General features: G+C 38.3%; 1 pseudogene; it reads left to right on the top strand.

Moving 5' to 3' along the window:
* The first annotated feature begins 5,336 nt into the window (after positions 1–5,336).
* Positions 5,337–10,061, top strand: LOC128127368 (uncharacterized; annotated as a pseudogene).
* The last annotated feature ends 473 nt before the right edge of the window (positions 10,062–10,534 follow it).

Raw genomic sequence — 10,534 nt, forward strand, 5'->3', positions numbered from 1 at the left:
TCCCCCTCATGGTTGCCTTTAGGATATTTACTGCTAAGGAAGCCCCTTTGCAGTAATGTCCGTCCCGATGAAAATCCTAGATTAGGTCCCTTATAATAGACGTTGTTTTAGGGACGTAAAGTGAGGATATCGGGAATAAGTAATCGGGTTATTGTTGATTGATGAAATTAAATATAATTATCTATTATGGGTTGAAAACCCTATATGCTCACCAGGCTCCCAAGCCTGACCCACTCAGTTTATTTGTATTACAGGAAGTGGCGCAAGGGCATAAGATGGATGAATCATCAAGTTGTTTTGTTTATAAGTCTGTATATGTATATATTTGTTGAATGACTTGTAATGTTACCGTTTATGCTTTATGATTTATATCGGAACATGACATCCCGATTTTTTATTATGAAATGAAATCATATTTCTTTATGAAATGTTTTGATAAAAATCTATTTTATCATGTTTTGTTTTTGGAAACAAATTTCGCAACTCTTTTAAATCAAAAGAATTTACTCTAAAAATCTTTAAAAAGCATAAATGAAACCAGTCTTTTCTGGCCGAGATTTTGGGGATGTCACATCGACCGTCCAGGACCCATCTTACAAAAGGACCCAAATTTTTTATGAAAATTGTTATATTTAGAAGATAAAACAAGTAATTTTCTTTCGATTATTGAGTTATTATAAAAAACTTGACGACATTTATGTATTTAAAGGGCCCATTTTTTTCTCTCGCCTTGGGGCCAAAATATGTTTGGAACGGCCCTGAGTTTTTCCATACGGAAGATATCAACATATAGCTTTTATTATACTGTTAATTCCTTGAACATGCTGTTATGATCATCGGGTTTTGACAATGGAATAGTCAAAATATTGATTTCAAGAAGATTATTGAGATAAATTAGTTTACTCACTGTTGGGAGGATTCGAGCTAAAATTTTGAATCATTGCTAACAACAAACAAGAAACATTCACAGATACAATAAAAATAAAATAAGATAACTTTCTTTCTATAGTTTCAAAAATTGTATTCCCATATAAAACATATTTTCCCGAAGATAGTTCACCACTTTGACGAAAAAACAAAGAGGTTTTACTTTGTATTTGAAAATGACATTGCATTACCCACAGATGGCCACTCTTAACTAAAATCCATAAGAGCCACTGCTTTATCCGGTTTAGTACTTTTCACATAAAAATAGATAAACATTCATCAAATGAATCTTGTGACATGACCACGCTAGCAATTTCATGATCGGAAACAAAACGTATATATTCCCCATGCTAGGTCACTGCTATCTTGTTAGAATAACATATAACATAAAACATCCACCAAACGTAAAAATATTCCGACTGCACGTCGACGTGATATTGTCATATACCCACAAAGATCTCTTTATACACGATTCTTATATTTATGGTAACTTTTTTTTTTTTTGAAACATGAATTCAATCAAACACAAATATCTACTCGTCGCAAAATAAACCAAATAAATTTTGCTTCTAGATTAATGTCAAGTCAATTTAATGGAAAAACTCATAATAATATTATAAATATAATATATGGAATACAAGAGATGTGTTTTATATATAAAATAAATTCGAATACTCTTTGTTATTATTTATTAAATTAGTTTAATATGGTAAAAGGTGTGATTTATTTATAGTTTCATAAAATATTATTTTAATTTTAAATTATATATATATATATATATATATATATATATATATATATATATATATATATATATATTATTTTTATTATTTTATATTTTTTAAATGTTATTAATTATTTTTACCAAATATTATTTCTTAGCGGTCATCAACTATCCAACGCCTACATCAATTGTGCATGTTGTTACTATTGCAGTTCCATCAGCCTCGTTTGCTTCTGTTCCTATTCAGACCAGGTTTGTTATCTCCTGTTGTGGTGTCTTCAGCTTCGGTTAATGTGTTAGCTGCATGAAAATCTAATAATCGGGTTGTTTCGATGCGATTTTCTAGTGGTTTTGGTTGTGTGTCAGGAATAATTGATTTTGGAGGATAACCTTTCACATCAATCAGACTTTGTTAATTTTAATGTTAATGATGGTTTTTTGGAGAAGTCTTTTAATAATGGTTCATTTTTTAATGAAATTTGGAAAACGTTGGATATTGGGAAAGCCATTGGTTATAATTTGGATGAGTGAAAGAAATAGTTAAAGGAAGCGGGGATAGAATGGTTTTAAAATGAGTTTTCTTTCTATTACCATTCAAGGAGCAGGGCACAAAGATAAGCAGATGTGTAATAACTCACAAAAAAATATATATATATGTAATATATATAATCTGATTATATCAATCTAAAAGAAAGAGGATTAGTTCACAATTAATGGGTTAATTATATACAAATTATGAGGCTTAATGATCAAAACCGTCACCTTGATTAGGCTAGTTAAATACGAGCAAATGAAAGGGTTTCGCCGGTTATAGACTTAGGCATTATATATAGCATGAAAAATCAAGTGGAAACCCCACTAGAGTTGTGAAAAACGACGAAGAATCAAGGGAGAAATCGGGTGTTGAATTTCTTGAAGATTTTCGGAGTGTTTCTTGAAATTGAGGTAATGTTACGTGATTTAAGTTTGATATTGTTGTTTGGATAGATTTACATGCATGATAGGTGTATTTTGGTTCCACCTATTGTCTTGATTCGACCCACACTAATAGTAATTTGACAAAAATCTAAAAATAGAATTATTGCTAAAAAAGTTTTACGGGAATATGCCAACAGAAGGTGGAGATGCTTTGTGGTAATTTTGAAAGATTATTTTACATACTTTTTCGAAGGTGCGTTATATTCAAAAATGGCAGTAGGTAAATTTGTTTGCGGGTAAAGAAGATGACTATTCGGGTATATTTCTTTTGGGTGGGCGGAATTGTTTTCCAGTGTTTTAAAATAAATTATTTACAATTTTAAAACCAAAATATAGTAGGAGCTTACTGGTCAATGAAGGTGATTGTACCCAAAATCGTGTGATCAATCCTTGGGCGTGTCTCCTTTTATTTCAGTTTTTTTTTTTTGGGGGCAAAATGAATCGTGTTCTTTTACTTGCTTATATTAATATTTACACCAATGATCCTTACCTTTTGAAAGGTTTGCTGAATCTAACCTTGTGCTTGATAAGCACGCATTTGTTGAAAGAAAAGTTAAGTTCAGGAAACTTTAATTTTAGTCCCTGAAGTATTTTTTTTATGAACTGGGGTCTTATTCAAAAGTTAAATACGGCAACTTCACATGGTCGTATTTTTGGACGTTGTGAAAGTTTATTTATTTATTTATTTTTATTCACTTATTGATGTATCTATTTATTTTATATGTTCTTCTATGAGTGAAATTCTATTAGTTTAGCAAATTAAATTAAATATGACATCATACGTTTAGATATCCGATTTATGTAATGTTGGCATATATTTAAGTAAGATTTTACAAATGTCGTAAATATGTTAGTAAATAACTATTGGTGGGTCGAACAAGATATGTGAATATCGGAACCAAAATGATCGCATAGGATGTTTTTCTAGGATTGTTGCCTTAGAAATATGTTGGTTAAATGTAGGGAGCGTGTAGCATGACAAGCTTTGGTTAAGACCTAACGCCAACAAGGTGAGTTTCGTGTGAATTTTGTGGTTGCTTGCATGAAAAGTTGATTCTAAATTATTTGCAATTATATGTTACTGTTGTTATTGCCATGAATATTTGTGTGAAATTTTGCGAATTATTTCATATAAAAGGGTGAAAATGGTGGGTGACATATAGGGAACAGGTGTATTTACACGGTCTTATTATTAGTCGTCGTACAGGGTGTTAGTACGCGGCGGAGAGCTTACGCTCTGTTTATCTAGCCGTAAGCATATTTGTTGTGCCCGGCGGAGGGACTCGTTCCCTGAAATTGACAGTAGTTCCCTAATGTGTCATCAAGGGTGGAAAGAAATGAAAAGATTTATATTGATAAATTGTTGCATTATTTTTATTTTATTGACGTCAATATGCATGAAAACCACGAACTCACTAGGCCCTAGGCTTACCCATTAGAATCTTTAAATGCACGCAACCCAGGAAATTACGTAGCAAGTGACAGCGGGAATGGAAAGGATAAGGTTCAGACTTGAAGAAGGCGACAAGTTTTGAGGAAGACGTGGCGCACCAAGTGTTTAATTAAATTTCTAATTGCTTCCGCTATTATTATTAATAATTACTTTAGTATTTGAATCTTGATTTTTGGAAGTTTTGGGACTATGTTAAGTTATATTTATATTTGAAATTTGGGGCGTTACAAGTTGGTATCAGAGCGTGGTTTAAGCAGATTAGTCGTTGTTTAAACGCCTAAGCTTAAACGGGAGGAGCGGTACATCGCCTAATCTGGAATGCGTCTCGTTTGTAGGTACGATGGATCATGGAAAGGCAATCATCGATGGTGGGGTGTCAGTTGAGGGTACTAGTGGGTTACTTCCCCACGAGAAGTTGAAGGCCGAGTTAGAGCTCTCTGACTCGGAAGGCAATCTGGAACCAACGACCCCACTTAGCCTCTCTGAACGGGATGAAGAAGACGAGGATGTGGAATCCGAGGTGGAGCCCGAAGAAGATCCTGAGGAGGAGCCCGAAGAAGATCCTGAGGAGGAATCCGAGGGAAATCACGTGGAGTACCATGCGGAGCAAAGATACGAAACGTTCCATATGCCTTATGTGGAGTACACGCCAACTAGTCCAAGTACCTACTGGGAGCGACTTTATAAAGATGAAATGCCACAGGCACAACTCGAGATTCACAGTTTGAAAAGAAAGATTGAAGAGATAGATGAACATAGGTCAAGGCTCGTACAGGAGAACCAAATAAGGGTTGATGTTGCTATGAAAAGTAAACGCAAGATACGAAGGTTGGAACAGGAGGTGTCAGAGCTAAGGAAACCGACTATCACTAAGTTGTGGGAAGGGTTTGTGGCTTGGGCAAAACAAGCCAAGGCCACGACTTACGGATTCCTAGATAAGGTGGTTGGAAGAGAACCACCTCAGGCCGAGGTGTTGGTCATTCAAAGTGGTCCCGGAGATCGAAAAGCTAAAAAGATAAGGAAGTACTTGAAGGAGGGAAAGAGAATATTGAAATATGATGACATCATTTTTAAAGATTAGAAAGTAGGAGTGCAATGATTTGTCTTTTTTTTTTTATTATTATTTCTCTTGGTTGTTGGCTTGAGTGACTTGATGTGAACAAGACATATGCCTATTTTTGAAGTTTTAATAATTTGGAATAAAATTTATGTTTGTTATACTTATTGTGTTATAAACATAAATATGTAGTTGATATGTCTTCACGAAGGTCTGGGAGGTTCACTAGGGTCACTCCGGAGGAAGAGCGCATCCCAATTGGAGCTTATGTTAGAGCACCAGGAGATGTTCCAGAAACCCCATTGAACCCGAACGCTAGTCGTGGACGGGGCCAAGGAAGAGGTAGGGGTAGAGGAAGAGGCCGAGGTGCTGTTACAGCACCGATACCTGTACAATCGGCCCATGGTAGCTCTGGATCCCACCGCGGTCGAGGTCGAGGTCGTGGAAGGGGTCGTGCGGCAAACACGATCACTAGAGAGGAGTTGGCTGATGAGATTGCTCGAGCAATTCGAGACACCTTACCAGATGTGATTGCTCAGGCACGAGAAGCAATAATGGGTGAGTATGAAGGTAACTTGGGTGGAGGTGAAGAGGACTACGATTACAGTACACCAAATATGAGTCGTGAACCAAGTATTGCACAACCCACAAGGCATCATGGCAACCACGATCGGCGGGGTTGTAGTTACAAGACGTTCATGAACTGCAAGCCACCCATATTTAACGGAGAGATTGATCCCGTTTTGTCATCAACATGGATCATGGAGATTGAGGGAACATTCGATACTAGCAAGTGTGCGGATGAGGACAAGGTGATTTATGCTGCGACAATGCTAAAAGGGGAGGCAATACATTGGTGGGGCATGGTGAAGGAGGTTAGGGGGCGTGAGGCAGCCAAGAATATGTCATGGGATGAGTTCCTAAGAATTTTTAAAGAAAAGTTTTGCCCTCGTACAGCGGTTAAACAGTTGGAGGAAGAATTTTTAAGGTTGGAGCAGGGGAATATGACTGTGAGGGAGTACACCACAAAGTTCACGGAGAAGGCTAGGTTTGCCGAATTTTACGTATCTACGGAAGAAAGAAGGGTGGAACGCTATATTTGGGGATTGAGAACAGCTATCCGTGAATTTGTGCAAATTCAGAAACCGGGTACTTTCCAGTCTGCTGTTGATGCTGCAGAAGGTCGCGAACGTGAGAAGAATCGTCAAGGTGAAGACAGGGCTTTGGGGAAAAGAAAATGGGAGGGTACAAATAATGATTCGAAGAAAGGCAAGACTTCAGGGCAAGAACGTAAGGTTGATCAAAGCTCTGGAGTAAAGCAATGTCTGAAATGTAACCGTTATCATAAGGGGGAGTGTAACATGAATCAGAAAGTTTGCTACAAGTGTGGCAAGCCAGGGCACATAGCCACAGAATGTAAGACAGGAAGGGTATGTTACGGGTGTGGTTCCCCTAACCACATTAAGTCGGAATGTCCCCAGGGTAAAGGTAACAACAATCAAGGCAGGATAACAGACAATCGGTCGATGGATAAAAAGGCTGACACTGGTAGACCAAAAGCTAGAGCTTTTCGCATGACGGCTCAGGAGGCTCAGGAGACCCCGGATGTGGTGACAGGTACTTTCCTAGTAAACTCAATTCATGCTAGGGTGTTATTTGATTCTGGTGCAAATAGATCTTTTGTGTCTTCTACTTTTTGCAAAAACCTGGGTAGAAATGCAAAGACTCTAGAACATGCCTTAGAAATTGAAACTGCTGACGATCATTGGGTAGTAGTAAGAGAGGAATATGATGATTGCTCTATCGAAATCGAAGGTAGTGTGCTACCATTAAAACTATTACCTATAGCCCTAGGTGATTTTGATATTGTTATAGGGATGGATTGGTTGTCGAAAAACCAAGCGATTATAGATTGTGAAAATAGGATTGTTCAAGTTTGGGTGCCAGAAAAAGGAATGGTAAAAATTTACGGTGATCGGCGAATTAAGGACTCTATTTTGATATCAGTGACTAAGGCAACTCGTTATCTAAAGAAAGGTTGTCAAAGTTATTGGGCATATGTTCTCGATTCCAAGAAGGACAAGCCTGGAATAACACATATACCAGTTGTACGCGAGTTCCAAGATGTGTTCCCTGATGACCTAACTAGCTTGCCACCGAATAGGCAAGTGGAGTTTCGAATCGATCTTACCCCAGGAGTAGCACCGATAGCTCGTGCGCCCTATCGGTTAGCACCAACCGAAATGAAGGAGTTGATGACTCAGTTGCAAGATTTGCTCGACAAGGGTTTTATTCGGCCCAGTACCTCACCGTGGGGTGCACCAGTACTATTCGTCAAGAAGAAGGATGGGACAATGCGAATATGCATTGACTACAGGGAGTTAAACAAGGTGACTATAAAGAACCGGTATCCATTACCGAGAATTGATGACCTATTCGATCAACTCCAGGGGGCAAGTTACTTCTCAAAGATCGATTTACGGTCGGGGTATCACCAGCTGAAAGTCAGATAAGAAGATGTGTCGAAAACAGCCTTTCGAACTAGGTATGGTCATTTCGAGTTTTTAGTAATGCCATTTGGTTTGACCAATGCACCAGCTGCATTCATGGATCTGATGAACCAGGTGTGCAATCCATACCTAGACAAGTTTGTAATCGTCTTTATCGATGACATATTGATATACTCTAAAAGTAAGGCAGACCATGAGCAACATCTGCGGCTAACACTTAGTTTATTGAGGAAAGAAAAATTATTTGCCAAATTTTCGAAGTGCGAGTTTTGGCTTCGGGAAGTCCAGTTTTTGGGACATGTTGTAAACGAACAAGGTATCAAGGTGGACCCAGCAAAGATTGAGGCGATTGAAAAGTGGGAACCACCAAGGACCCCATTAGAAGTTCGAAGTTTTCTTGGGTTGGCAGGATACTATAGACGGTTTATACAAGACTTCTCGCGCATAGCTGCACCGCTAACTACCCTGACAAGGAAAAATGTGAAGTTCGAATGGAAGCCAGAGCAAGATAATGCCTTTAACGTCTTAAAGGAAAAGCTTAGCAGTGCACCAGTATTATCTTTACCAGAAGGCAATGATGGCTTTGTTGTTTATAGTGATGCATCCAAGTTAGGTTTGGGGTGTGTTTTGATGCAAAACGGTAAGGTGATTGCTTATGCCTCACGACAATTAAAGGTTCACGAGCGTAAATACCCAACACATGATATGGAGTTGGCTGCAGTAGTGTTCGCTTTAAAGATTTGGAGACACTATTTGTATGGGACAAGGTGTCAGATGTTCACTGATCACAAGAGTTTGAAATACTTGTTCGATCAGAAAGATCTGAACATGAGACAGCAACGGTGGATGGAACTATTAAAAGATTACGATTGTGAGATATTATATCATCCGGGGAAGGCAAATGTGGTAGCTGATGCACTAAGTCGTAAGGAAAGAAGAGAACCACCTAAGATTCGAATGATGAAGATTAGCATAACCACCAGCTTACTAGATGATTTGAGAAAGAATCAAGAGGAGGCCTCGAAGGAAGAGAAATGGAAAAGTGAAAGGGTGGCGGGAGTAATACAATCATTGGAAAAGGATAGTCGTGGCTTGAAGTGTTTCCAAGGAAGGGTTTGGGTACCACGAGTGGGTGAAGTGCATAACTTACTTCTCAAGGAAGCGCACATGTCAAAGTATTCAATCCATCCGGGAACAAACAAGATGTATCAAGACTTACGAAAATCTTACTGGTGGCCTGGTATGAAAAAGGATATAGCCTATTTTGTTGAAAGGTGTTTGACGTGCTTGAAGGTGAAGGCTGAACACCAAAGGCCATACGGTCAGTTACAGTCAATGGAGATTCCAGTGTGGAAATGGGATCACATCACAATGGACTTTGTGACTAAGTTACCAAAGACACCAAAAGGTTATGATGCGATTTGGGTAGTTGTGGATAGATTAACCAAATCGGCACACTTCCTTCCGATTAAGGAGACGTACCCGTTAGAAAGGCTAGCTAAATTATACGTTGACGAGATAGTGAAACTGCATGGAGTTCCATTATCTATTATTTCAGATCGGGATAGTCGTTTTACGTCGACATTTTGGGGTAGCTTCCAACGAGAAATGGGTACTCGAGTAAAATTGAGCACGGCATACCACCCGCAAACAGATGGGCAAAGTGAACGGACAATACAGACCTTGGAAGACATGTTAAGGTCTTGTGTTATTGATTTTGGAGGGTCGTGGGAAACTCATTTGCCGTTAATAGAGTTTTCCTACAACAATAGCTATCATGCAAGTATAAAAGTCGCACCATATGAGGCTCTATATGGCAGGAAATGTAGAACTCCATTATGTTGGAATGAGGTGGGGGACAAACAGTTGGCTGGACCTGAACTTGTTCAGCAAACTACCGACAAAATCCAGGTGATTAGGGATAACATTAAGGTTGCTCAGGATCGGCAGAAAAGTTATGCAGATAAGCAGAGAAATCCAATAATGTTTCAGGTCGGTGATAAAGTTATGTTAAAGGTGTCCCCATGGAAGGGCGTTGTTCGTTTTGGTAAGCGGGGGAAGTTAAGTCCTCGCTACGTTGGACCCTTTATAATTAAGGAACGAGTTGGACAGGTAGCCTATCGATTGGAGCTACCAAGGGAAATGCAGGGCATTCATAGCACATTCCATGTCTCTAATTTAAAGAAGTGTCTAGCGGATACCGCCATGGAAGTGCCACTTCAAGAAATTAAGGTTGATGAGAAGCTACGATATACAGAAGAACCCGTTGCGATTATAGATCGAAAGGTCAGAAAGTTAAGGAATGTGGAGATACCACTGGTGAAAGTTCAGTGGAAGTATCATAAAGGTTCGGATGCAACATGGGAGACCGAGCGAGATATGAAGGCTAAATACCCTCATTTATTTGATTAATTTAAATTCCGAGGACGGAATTTTTCTAAGGGGGGAAGTTTGTAATAACTCACAAAAAAAAATATATATATGTAATATATATAATCTGATTATATCAATCTAAAAGAAAGAGGATTAGTTCACAATTAATGAGTTAATTATATACAAATTATGAGGCTTAATGATCAAAACCGTCACCTTGATTAGGCTAGTTAAATACGAGCAAATGAAAGGGTTTCGCCGGTTATAGACTTAGGCATTATATATAGCATGAAAAATCAAGTGGAAACCCCACTAGAGTTGTGAAAAACGACGAAGAATCAAGGGAGAAATCGGGTGTTGAATTTCTTGAAGATTTTCGGAGTGTTTCTTGAAATTGAGGTAATGTTACGTGATTTAGGTTTGATATTGTTGTTTGGATAGATTTACATGCATGATAGGTGTATTTTGGTTCCACCTATTGTCTTGATTCGACCCACACTAATAGTAATTTG

This window comes from Lactuca sativa, chromosome 7, assembly GCF_002870075.4.
Source record: "Lactuca sativa cultivar Salinas chromosome 7, Lsat_Salinas_v11, whole genome shotgun sequence".
NCBI lineage: Eukaryota > Viridiplantae > Streptophyta > Magnoliopsida > Asterales > Asteraceae > Lactuca > Lactuca sativa.